Consider the following 12,454-nt stretch of genomic DNA (forward strand, 5'->3'; position numbering starts at 1 on the left):
CCCCCTTAGAAGCCCATTTATTTACACATTTTACCTCACGTGCACCTTTTTCTCCACCAGCTAGAGTGTCTTTGAACCTTTTTTTTTTCTCTCCTGGTGATCTGCACTTTGAGCTGATCACTTTTTACAAAGCACTACACCATTTCCTGTCCTTTTTACTTCCCTAAAAGACCCACAAGTCTCACAAATGTGTACAACCTCAAAAGGAAGAGAGTTTTTTTTCTCACACACAGCAAGTCTTAAGAGGTCCAAAATGGCTGCTTCAATCCCTTCATGTTCTTTCCCGCCCTGACCCATGGCTCCATGGCAGAAGGCAAGATTTAGGCTCAGTCTAACACCCTGCCATCTCCCCTCCCCCCAAAATCACCCCAAAATAAGAAATAAGCATGATTCACCCATCCAAAATGTACATCTAAAACGCCCTCAAGAAGATCCTGAGAGTAGCCAGAATCTCCACCCCACCACGCATGAGACCTAGGACTCTTCCTCATTATTAATAATTATGTGCCACAGAGCCAATTCCTCCCATTTTTTTTCTATTTGGAAAAGTCGCCCGCTGCTCCCTCTTCCTGGTACTGCTCTGGGACCAATGCAGCCTGCTTGAGGTTCTGAGAAATCTCAGTTGGCCCCTCTCCCAGGAGGCATTGAGGGGATTCGAACCCTCAGCCCCTGACGCTCCAACCCACTGCAGTCTACCAGCTCCTAAACCCCCAAATGGTGTCCCATTGCTGGTTGAGATACTTACAGGACTTCCTGCTGCACCGGGTGGGCCTTTATCACCCTATAGTGGAAAGGAGAGAAAAGTGGTTGTCAGTGGTCACAATAACAACATTTATTGACTGACCCACTTATTTAAATAGTTTTTTATCCCGAAGTTTAAGTTTTTCATCCTCCCACATATAGTCTTCTCCACTATAGCTTTAAAAAAACAACAACCTCAATACAAAAGAAAACGCAGATCCGAATCTCTGCGCCCGGTCCCTTCAGATTAAGGATGGAGCATCTATGGCCCTTGGGCCAGATACATGGGAGGTCTTCATTTAACCCATGGGCTTTCCTGCTGAAAAGGAAACTCAACTCTTATCTCCAATCACTGATCAGAGATAAGAGATTTTCGCCCTCTTCTTCCCCTACTGCACTGGAGCTTGAAATTGGATGCCAATGTAGGTTCTTTCAAGCTAATTGTGGTGGAGGGGAACTTTTATGGGGATGGTTGATGTCGTGGAAGAAAGGGCTAGCCTCCTTTCCCGATCCCCTCTCTTTCTGAAAAATGGGTTTCCTGCCTATAAGACTTACTCAAGGTCTAGGGTTGCTTCCCTCATAAGCATTCTGACCTGAGAACTCCCCTTGCACTGGTGAGATTTCCTGGTTTCCCGCCCTTGAAAACAAAATCTCAGTATCATTTCCCCTTGTTGCTGTTGGTATTACTTTCCGCTGGGAACTGTCAAAAGTTCCCTGTGCCTGATTTCGGCCCTTGTTGCCTGAACCTAAAGAAATAGGGTGCCTTTCCCCAGCCAACGTGCAGATCACCAGCTGGACTAGACAGCAGACTAGTTGAGCGAGAGAAGAGCCGTGCCACACAGGGGTCACAGGAGCTGAGCTTTGACCCCTTGTCCTCTCTCTCTGATCTCCATCTTCTACCCCCCCCCAAGAAACAGCCTAACGGGAGGACCAGCTTTGGCACTAGATCCAATCTAGAACCAAAACATCACCCATGAGGGCAGAAGAAAGCAAAACACAGCCCTCCGGATGTCTCTGGACTCCCTTTGATGGCACCGATTGCGCAGGTGGGGATGATGGGACTTTGCAGTCCCAGGTGGGAATGATGGACTTCACCATCCAACAACTCCACTTTGCCCCCCCCGTACTAGATATTTCATAGACTTTCTCCCTCGTTCCATCTTAGAACATCACGCTGACGCAACATCCTCAACAATCAAATTTCTCAGTATACATGAACACAGAATTTGCATCCTGCTCTCCGACGACCTATAGAGCAACAGTGTTTGGTTTTGGCAAACTCACGGGCTCCCTCTAGGCCCTCCGGAAGAGCATCTCTCGTCTCCTCCTGCATACAATGCCTTCCTTTATACCCAGCCGGTCTCTCCCCCTCTCCTGCTCCAGCTCTGGAGCTCAGCGGTGTGTACCTACATCAATGCCGTCCGCTCCTGGTATGCCTGGCGGACCTGGGGGGCCCCGTGGCCCAGGCTCTCCTGGTGGACCTTGCTAAAGAGAGAAACCAAAAGCAAAGAAGCCACGTTATTTTTGCAAGAACACAGAAAACTCAAAGCCAACGAGCTACCCTGCATCCATTTCTCCCACAACCACATCCCAACACCAGATCGGTCCTGGCCCGTGTGGGGAATTTGTGGCTCCATTTTTCCTGCCAGCAGGACTGACTTTTAAGAGGCATAGACTGGCATATCAGATAGGCATGGGAGGCCACAAAAAGGCAGAATAATTATTCTGGACGTGGTTCTTATCACTGCAGAGTACAGTACATTGCCTGAAAGTAGGGGAACCACAGATGGAGAACCAAAGTGGTATCTAACTTACTGAGATCGGAGTCCAATGGCTTTCCAAAACTTGTGGACTACAGATCCCCTTATCCCTTGGCATTAGCCATGCTGACTAAGTATTTTGGGAAGAAGGGTGAAACTATCTGGAGAATGAAAGGTTCCCCCACCCATCCAGGAGACCGGCAGCTGAGTTTTCATTCAATCCACTTCCATCGCAAGGTTTTTACTACTTCCAAAGAGTTCTCATAATGATAAAGATGGATTATCTAGTCCATGCAAGCCACCCTGATGTTAGTGGATAGAAGAAGGCATGACAAAGACAAGTAAGAGTGTTTGGATGAATGAACCGTTTGGATGCAACTTGAAAGCCCTTTTCATTGCCTGGATGTGGGCAACGCTACCTTGCCTCCCTCTATTCCACTAGACTCAAGGGACTTTACTTCCACAACATTAATAAAAGTAAAGGCACCTTATGAATTCTTTTCAGCGTGTGCTCTCAACTCTGACTCAGCTTGAACTGGCCCAGTCAGGGTCTTTTAGATGCGGCTTACTAGCCTCTCCTTTGGGTAATGGTCAGGCACTACCACGCAATGACACAGGTGGAAGGACCCATCACCCCATCGGCCACATAGGTTCCAGAAGATCTCAACTCTCACACACACACCCCTCCAATGGGGCACAGCGAGAATTCGGGATTTTCCAGCTCCTAGCTCCACAGCCACTTGCTCCAACCCAATAAGCTACATCGGGCCAGAGACAGGCACGACGTTAGGAGACTAACATCTTGCTGGCTGGGGGATTATGGGAGTTGTAGTCCCCAAAATACCTTCTTTCCTCTATTTTTATAACAACATGCCAGACCGTTTGTTGCTTAACCGTTTTCTGACCCTTCCTTTCATCCTGTTTTGAAAGGTGGACTGTAAGCTCCTCGGGGCAGGGACCTGCCCCCTTCTACACTGCAAAGCCCTGGGCAGACTGTATCTACAGCAACCAGAATGCAAGGTAGACCGCCATAAAGGGAAATAAAACCTTATGTACACATGGAGGGGCTTTGAGATAAAATGAAGCCAGCTTGTCTAAAAACTTCAGCATGTGCTTGGATCAAGAGGGTTATATATTATAACTCCCCAGTTACTATTAGTTACTGAATGATCGTGCAGGATCAGAGAGAATCAAAATCTCTGGGAGCCTCAAAATAAAGATAAAACACTCCAGTTGTTTACTTTCAAAGAGCTACTCTGACATCTGGAAAAGTGGCCAGCAAAAGGTATGTATGTTTGGGGGGAGGGTATATAAGCACAGGGCTAATTTTATAAAAATGCCAGCTCAGAGGTTGACACAAATGAAGGTTTATTGAATGAATAGCCCCCTTTGTATGCCAAAAACACCTTCATCAAATATGTCTCTGTGTTCAGGTCCTGTGACTTAATGCCGAGAATATCCAAACCAGCTTGGCCAGGCTCTGCTGGCTGGTGGAAGCTGGGAGTTGTAATCCCAGGGTGCAACTTTTCCAAATTCCGAGCTCTTTTTCTGAACAGCACCTCACTGCAGAAGATGCAGGAGGGAGCAAGGCCACTGACTACTGTCTCAAAGGTGACTTTATTCCAGATGCCCACAGATATGGACTTTCCATGCCTCTCCAACTTCTAGACAATGCTCTCCATTTTTCCAACTGCTCAGTGCTATATATATAGCACTGGGCTCTAGCCAGCGAAACCAACCATATATATACGCCACTTTCATCTGCCATTAATGGATGGTTGGTTTTGCTGGCTACAGCCCACCCATCATTCTCTAGGCACCCAAATCCTTACTCCAAAAGGCAGGCATGAAAAGGCTGCCAAAGGCAGTTATCTAACACCTGCCCCGCAAAAAAAAAACCAACAACTATCAGATGCCCCCCTCGAGCAGCCCAGTCAATATCGTAAGTAAAAATGCTGAATTTCCTCTCAGACTTTGGAAATCCTTTTGATTAACTTCTGCAACGCACAGGATTCTTTTCTGATTCCTTCCAGTTGAGGTTTGATCGTGTAAGGCTTGATACTTTTGTAAAGTTTTAGCAGGGAGTCCAAACAGCATCATTATCTTGTAACAATCCTGCATGTTTTCACATCAGTTCCTTTACACCAACATACACTGAACATTTCAAGAAGAAATAGCAGAATCATTGCAGATGACTTTTGATGAATAACACAAAGAAAATCTCAAAGTACCATCTGATCCTTCCATAATCCTGTAGGCTAATTTTCTCAAATCTAAAGCCCAGGGATATCTCTAGTAGTACAATTTTTCCCTCCAAGCTGTCTGAAAGCATGAGTGAAAGAAAAGTTTTTTTTTTCTCCCCTCAACCAAAAGGTTCAATTTTATTATCCACCCACCCCAAGTATCACTATACCTTCTGGCACAGTGCTACACTTTAGACTTCCCAGGAATAGAAAGATTTTTAAGAGAACTACATATTATTCCAGTCTTATTGGCTTGCACCAGATCTCCAGCTGGGATCCAAGAGAGCTGTAGATTTCCAAACAGCTCTCACTCAACCCCCCCCCCCCCTCTGGCTCCCGTCCCCATCTATCCAGTAGAAGAATATAAAAGAAAGACACTTACAAATTGTGCTAGAGAGAAGCTGACAGCATGGAGGAAGAGGAGGCAGAATTTCACAGCCCCTAGAAAGCTAGCCATGTTGAAGGCAAGCTTGGAGAAGAAGAGGAGGCCCGCCAGCCCTTGAGTGAAAAAAAATCCACAAATCCAGCAAAAGCCAAGAGGCAGGAGGGGAAGAGGGAGGGATGGGTCATGAATATGAAGCGGGGAGGGGAGGGGAGGGATAGGCTGGGACTTCCCCCTCCCTGCCGACACAGACAGGAAAGGTGGAAGGGTTTAGCCCAAGAGGTACCGCCTGGTCCTCCAAGTGCAGGAGGGGCGGGCAGGGTAGCGCGGAGAGTGTGCCACTCAGGCAGGACCAAGGCATCGAAGTGCATCCAAGTACCTCTGAAACCTGGAGGTAAATCTGCTGATGAGCGTCAAGACCCTAAAGTGCCATCTCAGCTCTGTTCAATCACCTTTAAGGACAGAGATGGACAAGACAGAGGTGTTCCGGGTCAGTTGAAGGGCAGAGGAAGGACCAGGGGTGCAGGCCAGCGCTGGCTGGGGTGACGCTCTTTCTGAAGACACAGGCGTGCAGTTTGGGGGTGCCCCTCCTGCACCTGTCTCCCAGCCTTGGATGCCCAGGTTTTAGCAGTGGCCAAGAGTGCGTTTGCACAATGAAAACGAGTGTGCCAACTGCACCCATTCCTGGAGAGGTCTGATCTTAGCACAGTGACACGTGCCTTTGTTACATCTCAGTTGGATGGCTGTAACACACTCTACACGGGACTGCCTTTCAAGGGGCTCAGACACGTCGGTGGGTCCAAAACACAGCAGGCAGATTGCCTAACTGGGGGGCTGGCTACAGGGACAGCAGAAGGCCTGTTACAGCAGTTCGGCTGGCTGTTGATCCATTTCCGGGCAGAATTCAAAGAGCTGGTTTTAACTTAGAGAGCCTCAAACAGCTTGGGTCCAAGCTATCTCAAGGACCACCTTTAGGAGTCTGCCTGGGGGTTAAGATCATCAGGGCGGCCTTTCTCTCAGTCCCACCACCTTCACAGGTGCGTCTTGGGAGGCAGACAGCACATTTTCCTCCTTTTTCTGAGGGTGTGTGTGTGTGTGTGTGTGCATCAGGACAGAGTGGGTGGGAGATGGTGCTGCTTGCCCCAGCTGCCAAAAGGACTCTCTCCCTATATCAGAGCTTAGGAAGGCTGATTTTGGACTACAATTCCCAGAATCCCCCAGCCAGCACTGAATGATGTAGGAGTAGAGAGATACTGGAATCTTTATCCTGGGACCTATAGACCATAAACAGATAGCTCTGCTTCTGAGAAGCTCCCACACACCCCTTCTGCAGTCATCTTGGTAGTTCTAAAGCCATGTTTAATTTCAGCACTGCTTCACTTACATGTGTGTGTGTGTGTTATGCACTGTTAAGTTCGAACCAACTTAGAGTGACCCTAACAGGGCTTTCAAGGGAACTGATATATTTTAAAGGATGGTTCTACTAGTTCCACTCCCCACCCCCATGAGTGTCCATGGCACAGAGAGGATTTGAACTCAGATCTCCAGAGTCCTAGTCAGTCATTCAATCCCCATCACACAACACTGGGTCTCCCTTTACTAAATGATGACGATTATGACAATGTGAAGTCAAGTAAGTTCTGACTTATGATGACCTTTTTTTGGGTTTTCTAGGTATAGAAAACTCAGAAGTGGTTTTCCATCCCCTTCTTCTGGGGCTATCCTGAGAAAGCGCAGCTTACCCAAGGCCACCCAGGCTGGCTCTTCTGCCAAGAGGCACAGTGGGGAATCGAACTCCCCAACCCTGGCTCTGTAGCCAGAACCACCGAGCTATCTAGTCAACTTATACTGTACACTAAACTAGTATGTGTTTTCTGTGCCATCAAGACAGAACCACATTACAGAATCTCTAACAGGGCTTTCGAGTTAAGTGGGATATTTAAGGAGTGTTTTTACCAGTTCCACTCCCCCCAGTGAGTTTCCATGGCTGAGCATGGATTCGAACTCTGTTCTCCAGGGTCCTGCTCTGTCACTCTATTCGCTACACCTCCCTGGGAATCTCCAGTGTTAAACCAGTGTAAACTGTATTTTAAACATTTAGATGATCTAAACTGCACATTTTTTTTCAATTTTATATTTAACGTTCTACATTTTCTCTCTCTCTCTTTTTGTGTAACTCAGGAATATATCAACTTTGCTTTAAAGTTGCAATTTTTGTGGCAATGTTTATCTACAAAGAGATAGAGTACTTGCAAAAGGTAGGCAAGAAGACAGAAATATTTTAAGCAATTCAGTGATACAGACCACCAGGTGGCAATGGTGGAGAAGAAAACAGAAGCTGGAGAGCTTGTGCATTACAGGAAATATTCTTTATTTCATCAAGTGAATTTTGGAAGTTAAAATTCTTTAGATCTGGGGTGGGTGGGGCAGAATTACAGCATTTATGCTTTGCAAGCTTATTTGAGAAGAATTCTCAGTAAGTGGAATGGAACTTATTCCCATTTGTTTTTCTGCTTAGTTACTTCTGTGTCTACAGAGAAGCATGTCGGAGGACACAGAACCAGGAAGAGAAGTATGACACAGTTGTACACCTTCGCCAGTGTTTTTCAATTCGCATTGTCAGATCACCTTTAGAGAAGCACTTGCTGATTCAAATAACAGTATCATGATCAATGGTCAGTAATGAAGTCAGTAATGGAGACAATCTAAAAATGAATGCTGAGTAAACCAAATTTGTGATCATCACTAAGAAATTCAGCCTTCCTTGCGTACTCATAACAGTAGCATTTCCAGCTACTACCTCATAACTCCTTTCCAATCTTTTTCCATCTGGTGTTGTGTGTTTTTTTAAAAAACTAACTTATTAGCACCCCTCACTTTCTGAAAAGCATCTTATTTGGTCTTATCTCTGATCTCTGATAAGATAAAGGAGACTGGGATAGACTGCATATAGCAGCTATTCTATAACCAAGGCTGCAGTGTTTAACCCAAACACGCTGCATTCAGCTAATGCATCGTCAACATTTACAGCTATTTCCCAATGACAGGCATTAGAAGCTTGGTAGCGATGGAAGTCTCCTGTCAGCAGGATTGTGTCAGGAAATGTCAAAAGGTTGTTCACCGTTACGTCTGCAATAAAATGGAACACTCCCTTATCACTGGAGATAGTTTGCACTGCCTGATTCTGTCAACCACAAACACTCCAGAGGCTTCCAAGGACTACGTAAACTCTCTCCGACAGCATAAGGGATTTTAGGCTAAAGGGTAGAAAAACCCAATCCAGTGTGTGCTCTAAATAGGAAAACACGCCATCTCCCTAAACTGGATTTTTTATACCTGCTCTGCTTGTCACTCCTGTTATTTTCAAAAAAGCTACGTATGAAGACTAGGACCACCCTAAAATATTTAGCCACCTAATGCAGATCAGCGTACGTTGACCCTGCCTATTCAAGGCGCATAGTATCAAGACTGGCAAGGTTATTTGGTCTGGAAGCTAGAAGATCCCCGGATCCTTTCTTCCCTTTGTTGTCAGTAAAAAATACAATAAAAACAAACTGATCTCGCGCAAGGGGGAATCCCACCTCTTTCTCGGTAGTGCACACCTCTGATAACCCAACCCATTTCCAGTTGTCTGTGCTGATCTCATAAATCAATTTTGTTGGCCTTTGTAACTTGCTGGAGAACACAGTATTATAATTGTTCAAAGAGAGGCATTTGCTGTTTGCCTTCAAGAATCATGTGCCGTCAAGTCAATTCTGACGTGCGGTGACCCTCCCCGGGGTTTTCCAGATCAAGGCACAGAAGTGGTTTCCCGTTCTCTTCTTCCGGGGGCGTCCTGGAACTCTGCAGGTTGCCTAAGGCCACACGGGCTGGTTCTTCTAGGATGCACGGTGGAGAGTCGAGTTCCCAACTTCGGGCTCTGCGGCCAGATAGCTAAACGATTCAGCTTGCATTTAGGATAATTATATTTCCTCCTGGAATCACCTAGGTCCAGTGTCTAACAAGATGTAAAATCAATCTAAAACACTAGTTCTTAACCTTGAGTTACTCAGGAGTTTTGGACTGCAACTTCCAGAAGCCTTCACCACCTGCTGTGCTGACTGGGGTTTCCGGGAGTTGCAGTTCAAAAGCATCCGAGTAACAAAGGTTAAGAACCACTGGTCTAAAACATGGGATGATCCTCATTCCTACAAGAGTAATCTATCAGGGGTTACATGGGCTGAAACTAGAGCTGGTGAACTCTGCTGTCTTTCTCTCTCCCCACACACCACTTTTTCTCCTTTTTCCTCTCCCCTGGCTGAGGGCATGACCAGACAGAGGTTTCTCCCCGGTGGGTGCAAAGTTCTCTGTATCACACTCTAGCATTTAAATGGCTGCCATGGTTCCACCGACGTTCTTAAATATCCCAGGAAGGTGTGATTTAAGTGTCCACACATCACACCGCCCTGCTTCTCTCCTCACTCTTCTCTGCCATTGCCACCATTTCTTACCCACCCCTTTTGCCAACACTCAAATCCTTTAAAAAAAAATTAACAAGTGAAATAGCGCTGAACTGACAAGACATGGTAAGCATCTGAACTAATGCTACTTCAGCTATAGCGCTAAACTAGGAATAAAAAGAGTAGACACTGTCTAAATGGGTGGGATACAAATTCAATAAATAAAAATAGATTCAAAAAATACAGCTTACAAATGGCATTGCTTTTGTAGCCCTCAGCAGTGTGAGCAGGAGGGTGAGGAAAGGAATAGGGCTCATGCCTACACCATGCCACATTCTGTACATCATCAGTGATGTCATCTGGAGATGCTCAACAACAGCCCTAAGGGATAAATCACACAACTTGTAGTCTGCAAAGTAACTTTCCCGAGTTGTTTTCTACCTAGGTTGCATATTGAGGCTTTCCAGAGCTGGCAGTAGCTTCGGCAAGCAGCTGCTACAACCTCAAACTGACGTGTCCAAATATAGAGTTCCGGTGGTTTCTGGTTTCCTTCCAGGACTCGACACTTCCTCCAGCACACTGCTAGCTTGACTATGCCATCTTCTATCCTCTTGATGTCTCAGCAAGTTGAGCTGCATCTAATGCTCAAGACGTTGCACCTTGGATCACAGGAAGTCATATAACAGTTCAACGCATGAATTTGTTTGTGTGTAAAACGAGGAAACACACACACAAGTTCATAAGGAAATATAGGAAGCAACTTTACTGATATTAAAGACATACACTCCCCCAAAATTTGCATTTTTAGGGAACATAGCTCATTTCACACTTTTGAATCGACACGTAATTATCAACACTCAATTAGCCTTCAAAATTTGCACCTCTCTAAATGTTGCAGTGAGGCTCTCCAACAAAAACAAACAAACCCACAAAGGTGTGCACAAACATATGTTTATTAGGCAAGCCTGCCTGCAAAAATGTAATATTTTGAGAAATGTTACCCACAATGCAAAGACATGTTCGTGCAAATTGGAAAAAAAAACTGCAAACTTTAGAGAAAACAGCCTTTAACACTGAAAACAATGAAAGAGTGGGGCCTGAAACAGACTTCAAAGGTGGCCCATAATGAAAGCTAAAGGCGTGTCAATGGTACAGAAAGATGGGGATGTTGGTAAGTCTTCCTGTCTCAACCCCAGGTCTTTGGTACCAAATCTCAATCAATTTATCTGGACTGTTAGCTGATTCAGGGCACAATCGGAGGGCAAATTATCTTGTATTTTGGACTGCTTTAGCTCTGTTTTCCAGTGACTCCAAAACGTACAGGTAAGCACAAAACTATTTCAATCTTTTCCCATGGCTATCCACACCTTTTTGCATCACAGGGAGGGACTACTGTTGTTTTTTTTTTTAGCATGGGTAGGACCACTCCATTTGACTTCAGTTCCTGGTATGGGTGGCGGCTGGTATCAAATCCTGGGGGGCACTGGGGAGTGTTCCACAGCAGTTGAGTGGCATGCCAGTTCAGCAATATGCCACTTCCCAGTAATTTTGTTTTTAATCCAGTTTTGCCTTGTTCCTGTGGAAAGGGGGAGACAGAACACGCAAAGGAGGACTCTCCCATCTTTGATATCCAAGAGTACCTGTTGAGTGACAAGTCAATTTAGCGCTATGCCACATCTTCTGATGGGATGTTGCCCCGGTCATTGCAATGTACAGTTCAAAGGGTTCATGAGCAGGGTTCACATATCCTGGAGAAAGGGCAGGGGTAAAAACACAGCCTTGTGTCTGCCCAATTCTCATCCTTGTCCCCATGGACATTCTACACGAGCTGTAAAGTTTTCCTAAGCTAAGGCGTGTCACTTAAGGACAGGCGATGGAGGAAAAAGATGGGAATTCCTAAGGACAGCCAACAGAGGGCACCTTGGGACTGTGTGATCTTTACAGCAAATCTGCTAAGGAGTTTATTCTCCCAGCCTTCATAGGAAAGTCAATGCCAGATATAATTTAATGGTTAGTTACATGTATACCAGGCACCAGACATGCTTTTGGGTCCCAAGTTGGAGTTCACGTCTTTGGTATCAAGTCCCAAGCCTGACTTTCATACCAAGAACTAAGCCCCAAGTGCAAGTCCGTGTTCAAAACAAGCTTTTTCCCCAGAAAAAAAGAGAGGAAGGAGTGGGTGGGTTCCGAGTCATGAATCGGGTTCAAGTCATTGGGGGGAAAAAACATGAGCCAGCATTGAGTCACCGGTGCGTCTTCGAGTCAAGTCCCCATCTCTGATGTATACCCTGTCTTTCCAAGGAGGCAGCATCCAGAGCTTTCTTCCTCTCCACGTTCCTCTCACAACGACCCTTCAAGGTAGGCTAGGGATCCATTTTCTACTCCCAAGATCCTAGGAGGGCCATAGGGCATGCCCACAAATGGAAACAAATGAAAGGGATGGAACTAGAAGTGGGAAGGAGGCTATTTGCAGTTTTGAAAAATAAGGACTTTAGCCATAAAACCTGGCAAGGTTGTTCTGAAACAGTCACTGTGCTTGGAGGCTTCTAGGAAAGCCATTCATAGAAACAATTACGTGCAGCTTCAGGGCTGTGTTTCGTTCACACACACACCCCCTATCCCTGGTAGAAGATGGATATCCATGAAGAGAATGGATGAAAAACAGGAAGACGGAGAAACTATATAGAGGAAATTTCAGGGACTGGAGAAAAGAGTGGATTCTCTATCACAGAAATGAGCTCATCCATTTTTGGGTTCCCTGTTTCTTAATGTTTTACTCTGGGGGCCACGAAATCTCTCGGAGAAGCGTGCCAAGTGTCTGCATCACCCTTTTCCAACTTTGCCCCTGTCACTGCACACTTTTCTTGATATTCCTGATGGCTGCGGTGT

General features: G+C 45.8%; 1 protein-coding gene across 1 annotated transcript in view; it reads right to left on the reverse strand.

Annotated features, from left to right (window-relative positions):
• Nucleotides 1–12,454, reverse strand: part of COL9A2 (collagen type IX alpha 2 chain) — a 60,288-nt gene that overhangs the window by 35,700 nt on the left and 12,134 nt on the right. Inside the window, exons 2-3 of the mRNA XM_078379921.1 lie at nt 2,152–2,226; nt 746–781 (exon numbers count right to left, since the gene is read on the reverse strand). The gene's annotated coding sequence lies outside the window, so the exon portion shown is untranslated. The remainder of the gene's footprint in view (nt 1–745; nt 782–2,151; nt 2,227–12,454) is intronic.

This window comes from Pogona vitticeps, chromosome 9 (genome assembly GCF_051106095.1).
Source record: "Pogona vitticeps strain Pit_001003342236 chromosome 9, PviZW2.1, whole genome shotgun sequence".
Classification (NCBI taxonomy): domain Eukaryota; kingdom Metazoa; phylum Chordata; class Lepidosauria; order Squamata; family Agamidae; genus Pogona; species Pogona vitticeps.